The 19335-nt window shown below is 42.9% G+C and overlaps 1 protein-coding gene and 1 long non-coding RNA gene across 28 annotated transcripts in view; one reads left to right on the forward strand and one right to left on the reverse strand.

The window, feature by feature from the left end:
- The window catches only part of FGGY (FGGY carbohydrate kinase domain containing), a 458257-nt gene extending 446071 nt beyond the window's left edge, over positions 1 to 12186 (reverse strand). For 10 of the 24 annotated variants that reach the window (XM_021097804.1, XM_021097794.1, XM_021097798.1 and 7 more), the window contains exon 1: positions 12062 to 12185. The gene's annotated coding sequence lies outside the window, so the exon portion shown is untranslated. Of the gene's footprint in view, positions 1 to 145; positions 550 to 12061 lie in introns of those variants that run through there. The other 14 variants (XM_021097811.1, XM_021097810.1, XM_021097801.1 and 11 more) reach the window with 5 other exon arrangements.
- LOC102165506 overlaps positions 12259 to 19335 on the forward strand; it is a 190638-nt gene continuing 183561 nt past the window's right edge. For all 4 annotated transcript variants that reach the window (XR_002345481.1, XR_002345483.1, XR_002345480.1 and 1 more), the window contains exons 1-2: positions 12259 to 12429; positions 12939 to 12999. This is a non-coding gene — a long non-coding RNA (uncharacterized LOC102165506). The remainder of the gene's footprint in view (positions 12430 to 12938; positions 13000 to 19335) is intronic.

The following is a 19335-nucleotide window of genomic DNA, read 5'->3' on the forward strand; positions in this document are numbered from 1 at the left end:
TTGTGGACATAATTAACTATAAAGTGATTTCCTACAGCACTGATCAGACCTTCAAAGCAATGTTGTTATCATTAGTACATTGGCCAAAATCCATGGCTTTTCCCAGAAAGTCACTCAGATTAAAACAACAGAAGAACCCACCAACCTTAATGACTGCTGTCAGATGTCAACAAATTCAGGAAGGGCTGAGGGCAGTATCAGGTAGAACAACAAAATCCACCCCCTGCACCAGCTTGCAAAACCCTTCCTCAAAGACAAAGCGCAGCCAGAGGTTGGCTAAGGTCTCTGGCCTATTCCTGTGTTTACCTGTTTATGAAGAATGGCCAAGTGGCTTCGAGGCTCCAAAGTGAAAGGCCTAATGAATGAGTTATTAGACGATTAAACATTAGACTGGACCGTGTGCCCTTCCAGAAGCATGTCCTATTAAAATTACCAAGACCACAGTGCAAGTTCCAACACCATCGATGCTGCTTCTGCTCAAAGTAAAGCCCAAGTTCCTCACTGGGCCCACGAGGACCTGGAAGCTCTGGCTCCTGCCTGGACCTCTAACCTTACCCCCTACCTCTCCCCGATCAAATCCCCTAATACCCCAACCTTGCAAAGCTACTAGCAACCCCTCAAATGAAGGTTTGGCACCTTTGTTCATACTGTCCTCCCCTCCTGTAACGCAAAAAATACAAACTTGCACTCCATAGAAAAAGATATACAATGCATACATGTGAACCATTAGCCTCACAAATAATGGAGGGAAATGCAAATCAAAACATTAGATACACTCTTATACCTTAAAAAATGGGCAAAAATTGAAAATGTTCATTTTCGGCAAGAGTTTGGAGGAAACGGGAAGTTTGATATGCTTTTAGAGGGAGAATGATTGGTTCAACATCCTTCAGAACAATTTGGCAACATTTGCCTTTTACTCAAGAGTTGAACTTCTAAGAATTTATCTTCTAAGAATTTGCAGATTGGCTCACCTAAAAGATATACATAAAAATGTCTACTTTAACTTTTTTTGTAAAAGCAAGAGCATATTCATAAGAACCTGGAAACAAATCAAATGTTTATTAGCAGGGGACTTGCTAAAATTGGTACAGAAGCAGCAGTTAAAAGCAATGAGAAGGAGCTAAAGCAAAATGCTAATTATGTGTTATCAAGTAAAAGAGCGAGTTCTTAGACAGAATGGCAGCATTTATATTAATTTTGTAAAGAGGAAAGGGCATCACTGGTTCTCAAACTGTGGTCTCCAGAAGAGCAGCATTAGGCATCACCAGGGAACATGTCAGAAATACAAAGTCTCAGGCTCCAGCCCAGATCTACTGATTCAGAAACTCTGGAGGGCTTGGCTTGCAGCCTGTACCACCACAAACCCTCCAGGCTACCCTGATGGATGCTAAGGTTTAAGAACCAGTGTACCATATGAAGACCTAACACACAAAACTTCAGGAAGGATATGCAAAAGCCTGCTTACTGCAGTAACATCTAGGGAAAAGACAGGCAGTGGAAGCTTGAAGGGCAATTTTTTTTTTTTTTTTTTTTTTTTTTTTTGTCTTTTTGCTATTTCTTGGGCCGCTCCTGCGGCATATGGAGGTTCCCAGGCTAGGGGTCTAATCGGAGCTGTGGCCACCAGCCTACGCCAGAGCCACAGCAACGCGGGATCCGAGCCGAGTCTGCAACCTACACCACAGCTCACGGCAACGCCGGATCGTAACCCACTGAGCAAGGGCAGGGATCGAACCCGCAACCTCATGGTTCCTAGTCGGATTCGTTAACCACTGCGCCATGACGGGAACTCCTGAAGGGCAATTTTTAACATCCCTTCTCAATGCTGTTTGAAATTTTGCAAGAAGTAGCTATGACGGTAATGATAAGAAAGATCTTCCTCATACTGAGCTGTCTGCTTTATACGACTTCCACCTTCTAGTCCTCATTTTTACCCCACAGGATCACCCAAACCACCTAATCTCTTTTAGGTGAGCTATCTCTTAGATGTTTTGAGATGATTCTCACATCCTCCTACTGGGTTTTCTTTCCTCTCTGCTATCTACCTCTAGTTCCTATAACTGCTCCTCCTTGCCATAGCTTTTCCCAAAATAAAAACAGAGTATAGGGGAGAAGGGGCACTCGGTACAACTAGCAAGAAGGTTCTTCAGACACCCACATTTCCACATGACACTGTGTGGAGATGAGGGAAGCTGGGCTGAGCTCACACATATGGTGAGCACACAGTAGGTCTTCTCTATCCTCCCCGAGGACCCCCAGATGCATCACATGCTGGAACAAATCAGTGGTCCATCCAGCCCCAAACCCAGTCTCTGACACTAAACATCAGAATAATGTATTCCGGATAAAAAAAGAAAGGGAGCGGAGGTGTCTCCACAAGCACCTTTGAAGGTGGGCTTTGAGGTAGCCCTTTTCAAAGACCCTACTCTTCCCTTAGTAAGTCCCTAGACATTAGTGTTACCTGTGTTCTACCAATACATATCTTCACATGAATCCCAGTGTTTCTCAAACTCACTTATATTCTGGGTCAACCCGCATCTTGGATCTACAGATTTCTCATGAGCATCTCCTCCCTTCCAGGCCGGGTACCAGTGTCTCAGAAGATGCCCTTGCTGTTCCTCCCAACAACTTTGGAGGATCCACAACTCAGAGATGGGGTAACCAAGTTTCTGTGCATTTTTTTCACTTGCCCAATGTCATAGACTCAGCAAAACAAACAACCAAAAAAACCAGAGGGACTCCCATGTTCTTTCCACTATGTCACAGGATGATTCAAAACAGCCTAACAATAGCCACTTTCTAACATCAAAGGTGGCCACATAATTCCACAATCCCGGAATCTGGTAAACTACTCTGAGTTTGGTGTATCTAAGTCATGACTGATTTTATAATCTGTCTTCTCAACTTTCGTCCGCCATAGTCAATCAATAGCTGAATCCTTTCTTTCTCGGAAGTTCCCAGGCTAGGGGTTGAATCAGAGCCAGAACCGCCAGCCTACACCTCAGCCACAGCAATGCCAGATCCAAGTTGCATCTGTGACCTACACTGCAGCTTGGAGCAACACTGAATCCTTAACCCACTGAATGAGGCCAGGGATCAAACCTGCATTCTCATGGATACTAGTTGGGTTCTTAACTTGCAGATACACAAAGGGAACTCTCAGGCTGAGTCCTACCTTAATCTCTCCATCCAATGGCCAGCTGAGTGAAACTCAAGGAACTCAGCTCTCGGTCTGGTCTGCAACAGATTTCAGCGTAATTTAGTCCCAAATCCAGATTGGCCACAGGACTGGCATCATACACATTCAGCCTGAAGAATTTTTACTTTATTTTCCCACACTCCCTAAACCCACCACTCACATACAACACTGTATATAAACCTGCTACGTGAACTCTGCTTCGTTTTGTCATCTGTGTTAATAAGAACTTCTTTCATCATTTCAGATGATAAAGGGGTTACAGGATCTCCAGGAAAAAGTATGCCTAGCTTAGAAAAGAATCTCATCATTTTCCCTCACATTTCAAACCTAATTCTCCCCCAACATACTTCTCTTCTTGCTCTCGAGGGGCACCACCAAACCCCCTGACACTGTAGCCAGGAAATCAATGACTCCTTTTGCAGGTTATTCCCCGGTTACCCCTGCCCCCCCCCACCACCACCACACGCTCAGTCTTTTTCTGCCCGCCCTGTGCCCTGGGATTATAATCTGACCTCTAAGGCTCTCTAACCCTCTGTCATCTAGTTGGGTTTGCACTAGAGAGATGGAGAGCACTAGAAGCCTTAAAAGAAGAAAGAAAGTAAGGTCAAGGCTCACTTCCTCTGGAGGCGCGTTGGATTAGCTGCATCTCTTGAACTAAGATAATGGATTCTGTCAAGGCAGGCTTTTCTGTGGAATTTATCCTTCTGAGTTCTGGAAACAATTTCTCTCCTTGCCTCTTAAGTAGAGGGATACAACAACCATACTACTATTAGCCACAGGGATTCACGCTGCCTGTATCTTTCTAAAGAGTCCCTTTAAAATTACACTTGGAGTTCCCATCATGGTACGGCGGAAACGAATCCCACTGGGAACCATGAGGTTGCAGGTTCGATCCCTGGCCTCGCTCAGTGGGTTAAGGATCCGGCGTTGCAATAGGCTGTGGTGTAGGTCGCAAACACAACTCAGATCCTGCGTTGCTGTGGCTGTGGCGTAGGCCGGTAGCTGTAGCTCTGATTCAGCCTCTGGCCTGGGAACTTCCATAAGCCATGAGTATGACCATAAAAAGCAAATAAATAAATAAATAAATAAAACTAAATTTATACTAATTTGAGGATGGCTTATAATCCTTTCCAATATACTTCCTTCACTATGCCTCTTAAGGAGTAAAAGAGGCTGGGCATCTTGAAATCCCTTCCTCACAACCCCAGATAGTCCCATTTACAATTTTCTTCAATAATTCCAGCTGAAAAACCCTACTTTTAGCCAAGATGGAGTTACAGGCATGATATTTACCCTCCCACTTAAAAAAAAGACTAAAATAATGAACAAAATACAGGAAACAAAGTTTCTCCAGACACTGGACATCAGAATTTGGCAACAAAATACACAAAGAGATGGGGAAAAAATTAGGTATCCTGAAATTGCTCAAGCTGACTGCCTGGGACCAGGGCACAGGAAGGGGCAATCCACACCAAGTCCTGCAATTCCCCAAGCTGAGGAGACAGAGCTTGGAGTCTATGGAAAACAAAGAGGCTAGAATTCTTGGGGCAAAGTGCAAGACAAGAGAGAGTTGCACAGAAAGAGAATTCCAGAGAACTGCAACAGGTACTTCTCAATTATTCAGTAGAGTAATAATCACTGTATGCATGTGAGGAAACTATCTGAGCCAGAAGCATTCAAAAGGATTGCAGTGAACAATCAATGGACTTCATACAGGCCATGAATAGTGCCTATTCACACTAGGCAGTGGAAAAAAAGCTCCTAATTAACAGGGCATTGGGTAGAGTATGCAGAAGAATTTTACCTCAGCAGTGCCAAAGAATTAGCCCTGGTTCTGCTCAACAAAGATTTTTTGCAAAGGGCAAAAGAATCAAACTGTTTCCAAATAACTTACAGATGCCCCCAAACAAAACTCAAGTATATTTATAGAACACAAAAATATCCAGCATTGAATAAGGTAATATACATAATGTCGGATAGTCAATCAAAAATTACCAGGCATGGAAAAAAGTAGGAAAATACCTAAAATGAGAAATATCAAGACACTGACCTAGCATTGACGCATTTGATAGAATCACAAGGACATTAAAAGAGCTGTTATTTCTGAAGTTCATATGTTTAAAAAGGAAACAATGAACTTAAAAGTTCAGACATGAAAGATTTAAAAAAAGACTCATTGTGAAATTCTAGAAATGAAAACTAAAATGTCTGAGATGAAAAACTGACCATATGAGATTAGAAAATGAAGAAAGATCAGTGACCTTCAAGATACAATAATTTAAAACTTTCTAAACTATAACAAAGAAGGGATCAGGAGAAATATTTGAGACAAAATGGCTGTAAATTTTCCTGATTTGTCAAAAACTGTAAAATCCACATATTCAAGAATATCAGTGAATCCCAAGCACAAGAAATATAAAGAAAACTAAACCAAGAAATATCATCATCAAATTATTCAAAATCAATGATAAAGAGAAAACCTTAAAAGCAGTCAGGGTAGGAGATGCAGATTACGCACAAAAGAATAAACATGGGAATGACAACAGATTTCTTACCAGAAATAGTACAAGCTAAGAAACAGTAGAGCAAGATCTTTGAATGACTAAATGAAAAAAACATTATATCTAGAATTCTTCATCCCGTGAAAAAAAATCTTTCAAAACTGAAGGTGAAATAAAGACTTCTTCAGACCTACCAAACATGAAAAAATTAATCACCAGCAGAACTGTACCACAAGAAGTAGGGGGGAAATGACACTGCATGGAAACCTGGATCCATAAAAATGGAAAGAAAAGCATAAAGGTAACTATGTAGGTACATATACAGATTTCTAAATTTTTTTTTTTTTTATCTTTTTAGGGCCGTACCTGCTGCATATGGAAGTTCCCAGGCTAGGGGTTGAATTGGAGCTATAGCTGCTGGCCTGGGCCAAAGCCACAGCAATGCCAGATCCAAGCTGTGTCTACAACCTACACCACAGCTCACGGCAATGCTGGATCTTTAACCCAATGAGTGAGGCCTGGGATGGAACCCACATCTTTATGGATCCTAGTCAGGTTCATTAATTGCTGAGCCCTTAAAGGAATTCCCTAATAAGTTTCTAAATGTCTTAAAAAGTCATTGACTGCTTAAAACTAAAATAATAGTTATGTATCACGGGGTTTAAATATACGTAAAAGTAAAATGTACAACATAAAATAGCAGTAGCACAAAGGCTAGGAGGCAAGAATCAAAAAAAAATATTATGTGGTTTTATATATTAAGTGGTATATCACACAAAAGTTGAATCTGATAAATTAAAAATATGTACTATAAACCTTAAAGCAACCACTAAAGTAGTATGTGAAAAAAGGTTATACCTAATTAGCCAATAAAAAAGGAAAAAATAATTTAAAAAAACTAATCCAAAAGAAGGCAGAAAAAGAGAGAAAAGAGAACAAAAAAACCACATGGAACAAATAGAAAAGAAAAAAAAGCATAAGATGGCATGTTTAAAGCAAACCATATGCATTACATTATGTATAGTCTAAACACCCTAATTAAAAGGCAGAGATTGTCAGGTCTTGCTTTGTTACTCAGTCTAACTATATGCTGCATACTTATAAGCAGCCCACTTTAAATAAAAGGAGACAAATAGGTTAAAAAGTAAAAGAAGAACAAAGAAATACCATAAAACAGCAATCAAAAGAAAGCTGGAGTTCACTACATTGGTATAACACTAAGTAGATTTGAGGGCAAAAATACTGCCAGGAATAATGATTAAGTACATATTAAAGCAAAGAGTATTATCAGAAATTATAAAATAATGAAAGACATGATTCACCAAGATGACCTAAAAATCTTAAATATTAAAGCACCTACTAAAAAGCATCAGAATACATAAAGCAAAATATGATAGAAAGGCAAGGAGAAATGCATATGTCTATAGTTATGATAGATTTAAATGTAATTCTTAATAATTGATAGAATGGGTAAGCAGAAAATTGGCAAGTATGTAATATATAATAGTAGTCAATAAAGCTAACTACTTGACATGTAAAAAGTACTCTACCTAACAAGGGCAGAATACACGTTTTTTTTTTTTTTAAGTAACACATAGAACATTTACCAAGACAGACCACATTCTAGGTCATTAAAACAAGCCTCAAAAAGTTAAAAGGAGTCAAGTCATACAAAGTACTTTCTGTGGCTACAAAAGACTTAACACAAAATGCATCCTGGATTTAATGCAGAACGAAAAACAATAAAGCTTCTTTAAAAAAAAAAATAGGGAGTTCCCATCGTGGCGCAGTGGTTAACGAATCCGACTAGGAACCATGAGGTTGAGGGTTCAGTCCCTGCCCTTGCTCAGTGGGTTAACGATCTGGCGTTGCCGTGAGCTGTGGTGTAGGTTGCAGACGCGAGCGGCTCGGATCCCGAGTTGCTGTGGCTCTGGCGTAGGCCGGTGGCTATAGCTCCGATTAGACCCCTAACCTGGGAACCTCCATAAGCCTTGGGAGCGGCCCAAAGAAATAGCAAAAAGACAAAAAAAAAAAAGAAAATATTTGAGACCTCATGCTAGGCATGATTTCTTAGATACCAAAACCATGATCCATAAACAAATCAAATTATAAAATAGACATCATCAAAATCACAAACTGATAAATTGTGCCATCAAAATTAAGAACTCTGCTTTTCTTTCTTTTCTTTTTTTTTTTTTTTTTTGTCCATTTAGGGACATAGGGAGGTTCCCAGGCTAAGGGTCTAATCCGAGCTATTGTTGCCGGCCAGAGCCACAGCAATGCCAGATCTGACCCATGTCTGCGACCTACACCACAGCTCACGGCAACGCCAGATCCTTAACCCACTGAGCAAGACCAGGGATCGAATCTGCAACCTCATGGTTCCTAGTCGGATTCATTTCCACTGCGCCACGACGGGAACTCCAGAACTCTGCTTTTCGAGAGACACTTTAAGAAAATTTTAAAATGAGCCACAAAATGAGGGAAAATATTTGCAAATCACAGCTATAATAAAGAACTCGTAATGAGAATATATACAAAAGCCTCTCAAAAGTCAATAAGGAAACAAACAGCCCATTTTTTTAAATGGACAAAAGATTTAATATACACTGCACCCCAGAAGATGTTATATGCAAATAAGCACAGGATAAGAAGCTTGAAATTTCTAACCATTAGGAAGCGCACATTAAAACTCCATGAGAGGATGCCATATTAGAATGGCTAAAATTAAAGAGTGACCACACCAGTGGGAGCAACTAGAATCACACAAGTACAGTTTACTGTTTCTTGAAATGTTAAATATACACCTACCATGTGAACTAGCCATTCTACCTCTAAATATTTAACCGAGAGAAATGAAGGCTTATGTCCCTACAAAGACGTTTATGCGAATATTCTTATCTGCTTTATTTGTAGTAGCCAAAAAAAACCCAGCAAATAATCCAAATGTCCAGCAATAGTTACTAGATAAACTAAACTAAAATAGATAAAAATCCTACGTATGCACACACAACATGGATAAATCTCAAGAGCATTATGCTAAGGAAAAGCCACCGCACATAAGAAATACATATTATATTACCCCCAGATAAAAATTCTTAAAAGGGCTAAATAATCTATCGTGACAGGAAGCAGCACACTGGTTCTTGGAGTAGGGGATTACTACAGCCTGGGGATTAGAAAGGGGCACAAGAAATCTTTTGGTGTTTTAGAAATGTTCTTATGTGATGGTGGTTTCATGGATAAATGCATGCCAAAACTTCTCAAATTAGACAATTTAAATACATACAGTTTACTGTACATCAAGTATATTTCAATATAGCTGGTGAAAAATATCCCAGTTGGGAATGCCCTTTTTCCCCCATGCTACCTTGATTGCTATATCCTTTCTTCATCCCCTACATTCAATCAGTAATTAATTCCTAACCATTCTATCCTCCTACTCTCTCTCTTCTGGTCCCATAACCACTACCCAAACCCATCTCTCACCTTCATTATAACAGTCTCTTCTCCATTTTTTCCCCACTCTAGCTCCACCCTGTAGCCAGAATTAATGTTTTAAAACATCAATCTGAAGGAGTTCCCTGGTGGCCCACTGACTTAAAGGTCCGGCATTGTCACTGCTGTGACTCAGGTCACCACTGGGGTGTGTGTTCGATCCCTGGCCCTAGAACTTTTGCATGCCTCAGGCACAGCCAAAAGAATAAAAAATAACAAACAAGTAAAACATCAATCTGAGCATGTCCAATAGTTCCTGCTTGCCCTGGAGACATATTCATAGTCCTTTAACCTGACTCACCTGACCCTCCCTGATCTGGCCTTTTTACTCTCCCCAACCTCTTTTCCGGTGATTTCTCACCTCACCCTTTCCTGTCCACCTACACTAATCAACGATTCGCCAGGCTTGTAGAGCTTTGCACATACTGTTCTAAGGCAGAAAAAGGAGCACAAGAAATCTCTGGGGGTTTTAGAAATGTTCCTTATGTTAATTTGTGCCCCTTCCCTTTGTCCTTCTCTGGCCCAGTCATAAGGGTCATACCACTTGTGTATTATCTCCTCTGAGAAGTTTTCCCTAAAACCCCATATTGGGCCATTTGGATTTCTCTCAACTCCTGAGAATCTTCTGCATACCTTGCACTAATCTCACTATCACATAATCTCCTTCAAAGGACTAGATAGAAGCAGACTGGATAAAAGCTCAAAAGCAAAGACCAAGTCTTATTTACTCTGTTTTCCCAGAGCCTACCACAGGGCCAGGCCCAGAACAATCTCCAAACAGAACAAATGAACAAACACAATAGCTAGTGTTTCAGTAACCTTTTTTTTTTTTTTTTTTTAAATAAAGAGGCAGCACCTGAGGCATATGGAAGTTCCCAGGCTAGGAGCCAAATTGGAGCTGTAGCTGCTGGCCTACACCACAGTCACAGCAATGCAGGATCCAAACCATGTCTGCAACCTACACCACAGCTCACTGCAATGCCAGATACTTAACCCACTGAGCAAGGCCAGGGATCAAACCCAAGTCCTACGGATACTAGCGGGGTTGGGTTCATCACCACTGAGCCACAACAGGAACTCCCTCAATGACTTTCTCTTACACCACCTGTGTTGACTCTAAATTCCACCTTATAAAAACATGGGCAGGTGAGAAGCTGAATGATCTCTGCAGAACATTCTCTTTTTTTGTCTGTTTGTCTTTTTAAGGCCACACTCACGGCATACGGAAGTTCCCAGGGTAGGGGTCTAATCAGAGCTACAGCTGCCAGCCTACGCCAGAGCCATAGCAATACCAGATGCGAGCCAAGTCTGCAAAGCCAGATCCTTAACCCACTGAGAGAGGCCAGAGTTCGAACCCACGACCTCATGGTTCCTAGTCGGATTGGTTTCTGCTGCGCTACTATGGGAACTCCCTGATCTCTGTAGAACATTCTGGTAAAATAATTATTTCAAATCCTTTTGGTTGGGGCTGGGGGTGGGGGGCACGGCGATGGTCCCACTCTGACTGGGAGTTTAAGGGTAAGATTCATTACCTCAAATTGTTTTCAAAACCATCTGGTAATTGACTGTGATTTGAACTAAGTGAAAGGTTAGGGAAAGGGAACCAGATTCCAGGAAAAGACAAGGCCCACAGAAAAAATTAACACAGCTTGGAAAAAGGCCCAGTCTCCTCCCAGTAAACTTCTCAGTTTCATCCAGAAAGACACAGATCTCCACTCTCTGGGTTATTCCCTTCTCCCAAAACTTCCAAATCCATCAGGGAGGCTCCCAATCTCCCTCCCCCTCAAAATCAATCTCCAGGCCCTCTCAGCCTCTCTGGTTCCTTAATCATCCTTAACAAGAGTTCGCTGGGCCTCCTCAGCTGGCCCCTCCAAGAGCCAGGCCTGTGGCCACTAGGTCAAAAGCCAAGCACAGGGCCTAATTAACAGGAGACTCCCAGAAGACCAGGAGGCAGTCAGCAGGCTGGAAGACCCAGCTGGCAACTTACAAAGCACAATTTCAGGATAGAAGGTGGATCACAGCAAAGAAGAGAAAAGCAAGCAAAACAAAACAAAGCAAAACTACCGTCTAACAGCCAGGAACTAAGAGAAAGCTTGCCTTCTTTCTTATGGATTCAAAAGCATAATCACTTCCTTCTGATATCACTTTAAAAATTAACCTAAGGATGACTGCTTTCCCAGATCTTGAAAATGACTTGACTCTTTACAAACGAAATTAGTTACAACATGAGAAGTGCTTTAGTGGAAAATAGCCAATGATTAGGGAAATGCCCCATTTTGCATGTTGTTCATCCTTAAAAAAAAAAAGGAAATTAATAAAAATGGAAAGATACCTCTAGGCCTTTCCTATGCAGTTTAACTATAGACAAAGAGCATTACACCATCTAAATTAAACTGCACCTCAAACATAATCACAAGCAGCACTAGCCTTAAAAGGCTTTAGGTGGCCAGCCTGGGATTAAAAGGCTCAAAAATGCCTAGGGAAACATTCTAAAATAAGATGTGGGGGGTGGGGAGAGGTGTGATAAAGATAGGAAATTAACCTAGTTAACTGGACAGTGAGGGCAAAGGACCCCAGGTTTCAGAAAGCTCCTAGGCAGTGTTGAGGGTGCAGTCAAGGCTGACCCTTCTCTTGAGTGGCCTGACGCCTCACCAAGGAGTGGACACTGGGGACTCAACAAGAGCCAAAGCACGACCAGCACTAAGACTTAAGCGGCCAGAGGAGGAAGAGGAGGCGCCGGCTGCGGGAAAAGGGAGGGAGGCTTCGGCCCAGCGCTCTCAGGCTAGAGAACCGGCTCGCTGTGAGCCTGAGCAACCGCTAAAGCCCCTGATGCACACGTGGGACCGAGAGGAGGATCACTTACTTGTCCAATCTGAAATTACATTTTTAGTTAACAGGGCTCTGCAGCTTACCGCACCGAGCCGCACCGCGCCTGGGCTGGGCGGTCCGGGAGGCGGCTGTGGCCCCTCCCCCTGCCCCGCCCCCTAAGGCCGCGGCCCCTGTAAAGCGCGCCCCGATTGGCTCTTTGAACCAGGCCCCGGATTGGTCGGTGCCTGCCCGCCGTCGCCTCGTGCTGTGCTGCGTCGGCTGGGAGCTAGGTCCGCAGCCTCCGCCCGGATCTTCCCGCTTTCCCGGATTTTCAAAGGCCCAAAGTGGCCGCTGCCCTCTCAGTGTCCTGCTCTGGGGGCTCTTCTCCAAGAACTCGCCCACGCAAACTCTCAGCAGCCTCTGGTGGGTGTGTGTGTCCAATGTGTATCATGTTAACTTCTCAACCATATACTGAGTACCCGAACTCTTGCAGACAGGTGTTAAAATAATTAATAATATTTATTGAATGCTTACTTTGTGCCAGGTCTTGCTCCTGATACTTCACGTGAATTTATTCATCTAGTTTTGTGACCCAACCCTCTGAAGAGGTGTCAGGCTTGTAAATCTGCAAAACAGATGGGTCCCAGCCTTCAAGGCAGTTACAAGCTGATGGGTCCCGGACACTCTATCTCACGTAATCTTCACGTCTTTATGTTTCCAGTAAGCTAGGTATCGTTTGTCCCTGTTTTGACGCTCTACAGATGCAGAGCGTCAGACACGTTTTTTAGCTTGTTTTGTGATACACAGTAAAAGGAAAGTAGATTCCAACGTGAGCTGAGCTGAGCCAGATCTTTTAAAAAGGCAGGTTCCTAGGCTGATGGGACTGAGATATGGAAGATAGTTTAACAAATCCAAACTCTTTATTTTCCTAGAAAAGGAGACTGAGGTGCAGTAAAAGGAAGTGGTTTTCAAAGGACACATCGGTTATGAGAGGTAAGCCTAGGTAATAACTGATTTCACTGAACGGGACTCTATGCCATGTGCATGAAAGTCACTCTACTTTCCTCATAACAACCCCAAATGCGTGCTTTTATCCTGGTCTTACAGGTGAGGATTCTGGCTCATTGAGGCCAGGGCCACATGATTAATTGCATCTGCTAGAAGTCCTAGTTTGGGGTTGCCAGAGAAAGAAAGTTTCCTCTATCCTTGTAGGTTTTTCTGGCTGGTCTAAGAATTGAATTGACATGTTGATTCATGTTAAGACATGTTAATGGGAGAAAATCAAATAATGTTTAATAACTTGTATACATAGGAGAAACCTAGAAAAACAGAGTCTCTCCGTAAAACCATCTTCAGCTAAAGACAAAAGAAGGAGGTTAGGGATAGTGGTTTGGGTCTTCAAAGAGGAGGAAGGCAATTCACATAGAGATGGAAAAGCAAATTTTGGTAAACAGATGTTTGTTGAGTCAAGCAGAGATAGTGGGACACGAAGAAGAATTAAAAACAAACAAAAGAAGACCTTAGGTTCCTCCCAGGCTACCACACCTAGTTCATACTGCAGTTATCTATGATGATAACTCTTCCTGGAAGAGGTCTTCTAACTATTCTTTAAGCAGCTAAGGGGAACATCACAGTTTCTGCCTGAGTCTTTTGGACTATGATTGTTTTCAGCTCAAAATAATTCTCATGCCAAAGAGACATTTTGGGGTGGCAAGTTTTGCTCCCCTACAGGGTCATTTTTCTTCTACACCATGATCGTTCCCCTTCGGTTCCAGCAGATACCCGAAAACCTAACTACGGACTCTTTGGGAATGTGAGATATACTGGGATCTGGTTACTCGGCACCTGTGTGAATCATAGTATACAAAGGTCTTAATAATATTAAGACCTACCAATCTTACCTTTACAGAGTATTGAAGAGCAAATGAGGTAATAAATATGGAAATACTTTGTAAAGTGTTAGGTACTGAACACATGCGAGACATGGCTTCCAGAGCGTCCTCAGTGTGTACCTCAGGAATAGAATAAATGAAATATAGTGGTTGCCTCAGGAAATATGGCAGGAGATCTCATCTTGGCTAGACTTGAATTAATGTGGATTCGCTGCCTGATCTTTATATATGTGTATATATATATATATGTTTGTATTTGATTTTGGTTTGTTTCCTCTTATTATCATGCTATCAGTAGTAGTAATAGCAATAATAGAGAAGTGGCTGGAGCTCCAGCAGCCATCTTGGGCCATGAAAGAGTTTCAGAAATGAAAACCACAGAGAAACACCCAAGGTGCATGGGCTCGAGTTCCTAACACCAGGAAGCACCAAACCAACACCACTGCCCACTTCCACATCTTAAGAAAGAAATAGCGGTCTTGTGCAACACACTAAGTTTGTGTTTTCTGTCCCGTGGGGCTAAACCTCATTATTTCTGATACATACACATTACCTCATGGAAATCCTACAGTACTTCTATAAGGGGATAGATACAGAAACAGACCCAGAGAGTATAAATGACTTGTTCAAAGTCGACCAAGTGACAGAGACGTGATTCTTTTGCTGATCCTCATTCTCTTTTTTAGTTCTACCCGCTGCCTATTGTGAATGAACGACTCTATTTTTCTTCCATGTGCTTCTTTTCCATTCATTTATTCTAGGAGCTGACAAACTTTTTGTATTAGAACCAAATAGTAAATATTTTAGACTTTGTGAGTCATACAGTTTCTGTTGCACCTATTCACCTCTGCCTTGATAGGGCAAGAACAGCCATAGATAAAAGGAAATGAGTGGTTGTGACTGTGTTTCACACAGCTTTACAAAAGCAATGGCCCCTGTAGCCCAGTGGGCCTTGGCTGGCCATCCCGTAATTTATTAGATTCTGACATTCCATCACAAAAGTTCATGGCAAATACAGTACAGAAGATGGGGGGTGGGGGTTGTGACATTGCAGGCACCCTCACCCTGTTGATCAATACAATATAAAGGCCAGTGTGTGACAGTGAGGTCCAGAAGAAAGAAAGATCCCTAAACTGGTAATCACGAGATCCGGGCTGTGAGTTCATGTCTGCCTGACTCAAACCAGATCTATATCCTGAACCAATCCCTCATGCCTCGGTTTTCCTAGATATCGGGAGCAAATAATGCAAATGTTATCCATACCTCCATTTTCCATGGCTACAGGGAGACTAAAATGATATGGTATGCATAATTGTATTTTGAGGAGTTCCCATCATGGTTCAGTGGCAGATGAATCTGACTAGTATCCATGAGGACTTGGGTTTGATCCCTGACCTCACTCAGTGGGTTAAGGATCGGGCATTGCCATGAGCTGTGGTGTGGGTCGCAGATGTGGCTCGATCTGGTGTTGCTGTGGCTGTGGTATAAGCCAGTGGCTACAGCTCTCATTTGACCCCTAGCCTGGGAACCTCCACGTGCCATAAGTGAACACACACACACACACCCAAAAAGACAAAACACCTATATTTTGAAAGCTATAAATGTTATCCAACTGTGACTACACTGTTTCACCTTAGGCAGGGCCAGATAGCCTCCTTTGTATCCTTCAGTTCCCTCTCCTTACCTCTATCGTGGAACTCCAAGAACATATCAAATGCCTAGTAGTTTTATTGCATCTGTTTATCCCTGCTCCTCCTCCCCAACTCACCATAAAGTGTTATTGTGTGGCATTGGATTCAAAGACTAATTTATTGGAAAATCTAGACGTCCACTCAGGGTTATTGCAAGGCAGCATGGGGATCACGCAGAGTCATTGTCCAGTAGACAGGTCAGACATTACACCAGTGAATTAGCACATCAGATTTGAGCGAGAAAGAAAGAGCTGGGTTGTGAAACCCTGGAACCAGCTGAACTGGAAGTTTGTGTAATTTCCTTCCTGCTCAGAGACTGTTCCATGCAGCACCAGGAGGCAGAGAGGAGACCTGCTGCTTTCCCTGGTGGCCCCTGGAGGCCCTCCAATATTCTAACTGCATTTTCTGATTCTCTGCTCTTCCTACATTAACACCTGTCCCCCTCACCAGAGAGAAGTTTCCCTGAGATTCTTAAGAGTCATGGCACAGAAATAAGTATGCTTATCCATTTATTCATGAATTCATTTATTCATTCAGACATTTAGGTATTCACTCACAGATTTCTTGAGTGCCTACCATTCTAGGCACTAAAGAGATGATGTTGAGAAGAGCAGGTATTGTCCATGTTGTCGTAAAACTGACAGTCGTGAACAGACATTCAGAAAATCAGCCTGCCAATATATAATGGACGCAATTGCAGTATGAAGGGAAATCAGATACTATGCGAGAAGGAGCGTGATGCAGATTGAGGTCTAACTTAGATTGGTGATTCTGAGGAACCAGATGCTTTACGTAGTCTCAGGTCTTCAGTAAACTTGTAAAGTGGCCGCTATGATGACCATTGTACAGACAGAGAAACTGAGGCTTAGAGAGACTCAGGGACTGGCCTAAGGCTACACTATTAGTAAGTTCGGAGCAGGCTACACTCTCTGCCACACTGCACAGCCCACCTCCTACCTTGGCACACACTATGCCTCCTTCCACCTGGAGAGCTTCTCTCTCTCCATGCTTCCTTTGTTGGGTTCACGGTCTGCCTTCGGTGTCTAGTTGAGGGCCCCCTTCTCTCTGGAACCTCAACACATCTCTTGTTTCCTAAGCTTCTGCAATCATCGTCATGCATTACTCATGTGCTGCTGACCCTGGGACACCTTGTAAAGTTAATGCTCCTTTTTTACATGCTTGCCCTGTTGCCCTTGCTCGCAGTCCTGTGAGCAGCACAAGGTCATTAGAGCAGACAGAGCCGGGTTCTTCTCTGTCCCACTTGTTTGCTGAGTGACCTGGAAAACATTGCCTAACCCCTCTATAGTTTCTTTGAAGAAATACATTTATTTCTTGAGCTATATCTTAAAACATGTGCCCTGGTACTGAACAGATGGTAAGTGCTCCATCCTTCTTCGTCTTCTACGCAGTTCCATTCCCTGGATCAGAAGCCTATGGAGGGCAAGCTCCAGGCCTTCTCCTTTACCATCTCAGCAACTAGCACAGTGGTCTGTAGTAATAGGTATGTCATCGTCATCTAATTATGGCAGTAACAGCCCTTACCTCCCTCCTGGGTCCTTCACTCCTAGTCAAACTTGTTTTCTTCTGTCTTCCTTTCTTTCTCAACTTAGACTCCTTTAAGCCTCCCCTTAAACTTGATACTCTGGCAGGAACAGGTGCCACTACATGCACAGTCTCTCTCTTCCAAATCCACACTGTCATCTTAGGAAGAAAATAACTGAAATAGTTCACTGGAGACCCAACAGATGGTCAGTAAGGGGAAACCACTGACTGGAAAGGCCGTTGAGCTCCCCATCCTCCCTACCACCTAGAGCCATATTTTACAGACTCTCGTCTCTAAGGGATGCCAGCAGCTCATTTCCAAAGATGGGGGAATGTTCCAGCTTACTTTGTCTCTTGCCCTCTTCCTGCCTGCCTGCCTTCATCTCTTCAGTTACCCAACATCTACTGGATACTAAATAGTTGCTCAGTGCTGCTCCACAGCTGGATGGTATTATACTAAAGCACAGAGAAAGTGCTGGGGGCACCCTATGGTGAGAAAGAGAGAGGGTACAGGTACAAAGGGAAAGGAAAGACTGTGCTAACACTTACTGGACACTGAATCTGCACCGCCATGTGCAGTGTCACAGTGATTCCTCCCACCACCCACGTGAGCAAGTAGGGGTTTCTGCTGAAGGAACGGAGACTCACAAAAGCTGAGCAACTTGCCAGAAGTCATCTGTTGAAAGATGCCACAGGCCAAACTGCTGAAGAGGGAGTTTCTGCTGATAAGCTAAAGTTGGAAAAAATGCTCACATTGGATAAAAGGCTTCAAATGAGTGCAGGTCCTAATAATTTCACTGATTTCAACCTGCAGCACCAGTTTTCTCTTACAGGTGTGAGCTGCTCACCCACTCCGCAGTTCTAAGACCTCACTGTCCTGACGAGTTGTACACTACCTATGACCTTCTCCCCTGACACGGCCCAATCACAACCCCACAGCCTCTTGGCCATGAGTCATTTTAACAAAAGTGCAAACTATGCGATGAGCCATGACAACAATGTGCAACCCTAAACTCCAATGAGTGTTTTTCTACAGTGTGGAAACAGGTGGAAGAAGAGAGTCCAGGGCAGAGAGATGATGACAAGGCCAAAGAAGGACTGGGAGTCAGCCTGCTGGAAGTTCATGATCAAGGCCTCAGGGGCTGAGTCAGAGGTTGCCCCTGGAGCCTGTACAGTATGTGGATGTCAGTTAGAGGAATGCTGCCATGTACTTCTCTAGAATCATGGCATTTGGAAACCATCAGAGAACACTGGTTTGGGTAGTTTTCAGACTGAATCCTTTGGGAAGGTCCCTGCATAACAAAGATGAGAGCGAATGGACTCCCAGCCCTTCCAAAATGCCCTCCTCCCCTGCCAAGGTGTTTTCTTCTGCAGGATGCCAGATGAGAGTGCTGATGGAGGCTGGAATCCAGTCCCAACTCTGCTACCCAAGCTCTGTGCCTGTGGAGTGCCCCAGCAGAGAGGGCAACTCTTCCTGATGTGCACAAAGTACGGAATCGGAGAGTGGTAGCTTTGCCCCCTTCCTGCTCCCAACCACACAAACACAAATATATACACACATATAGCCACACAGACATACCCGCAGACTTACACATACATGCATGTACAGATTTATACAAACCCACAGGTAGACATATATATGTGTTACATGAAGAACACACAGACGCATACATATACACATGAATACATCATATATACCGCACACTTATAGACACACATAAATGCAAATTAGACCACAATATAATCCCCAGAAATGTAGACATAGTTATACAGACACAAATATAGTCAAGCTGATATAGACCCACAGACATACATACCACACAAATACACATACATACACCCACAGCCTCATAGCCACATATACACCACACACGTATAAACAAACGCATTTATACATAGACGGACACAACACACAAGCATACAGAGCATACAGATACACAGACACAGACACACACAGATGTGGATACATACACAGGTGGGCACACGTACATGGATCTTTAACCAGAACAACTCTGCTGTATCAATTTTACATGATAAAGTCTATTTTTGAAAAAAATTGTGATAAACATTTCACTACTAAAAAAGAGTTACGGAGTTCCCGTCGTGGCGCAGTGGTTAACGAATCCGACTAGGAACCACGAAGTTGCGGGTTCGGTACCTGCCCTTGCTCAGTGGGTTAACGATCCAGTGTTGCCGTGAGCTGT

Source organism: Sus scrofa, chromosome 6 (assembly GCF_000003025.6).
Source record: "Sus scrofa isolate TJ Tabasco breed Duroc chromosome 6, Sscrofa11.1, whole genome shotgun sequence".
NCBI classification, from domain to species: domain Eukaryota; kingdom Metazoa; phylum Chordata; class Mammalia; order Artiodactyla; family Suidae; genus Sus; species Sus scrofa.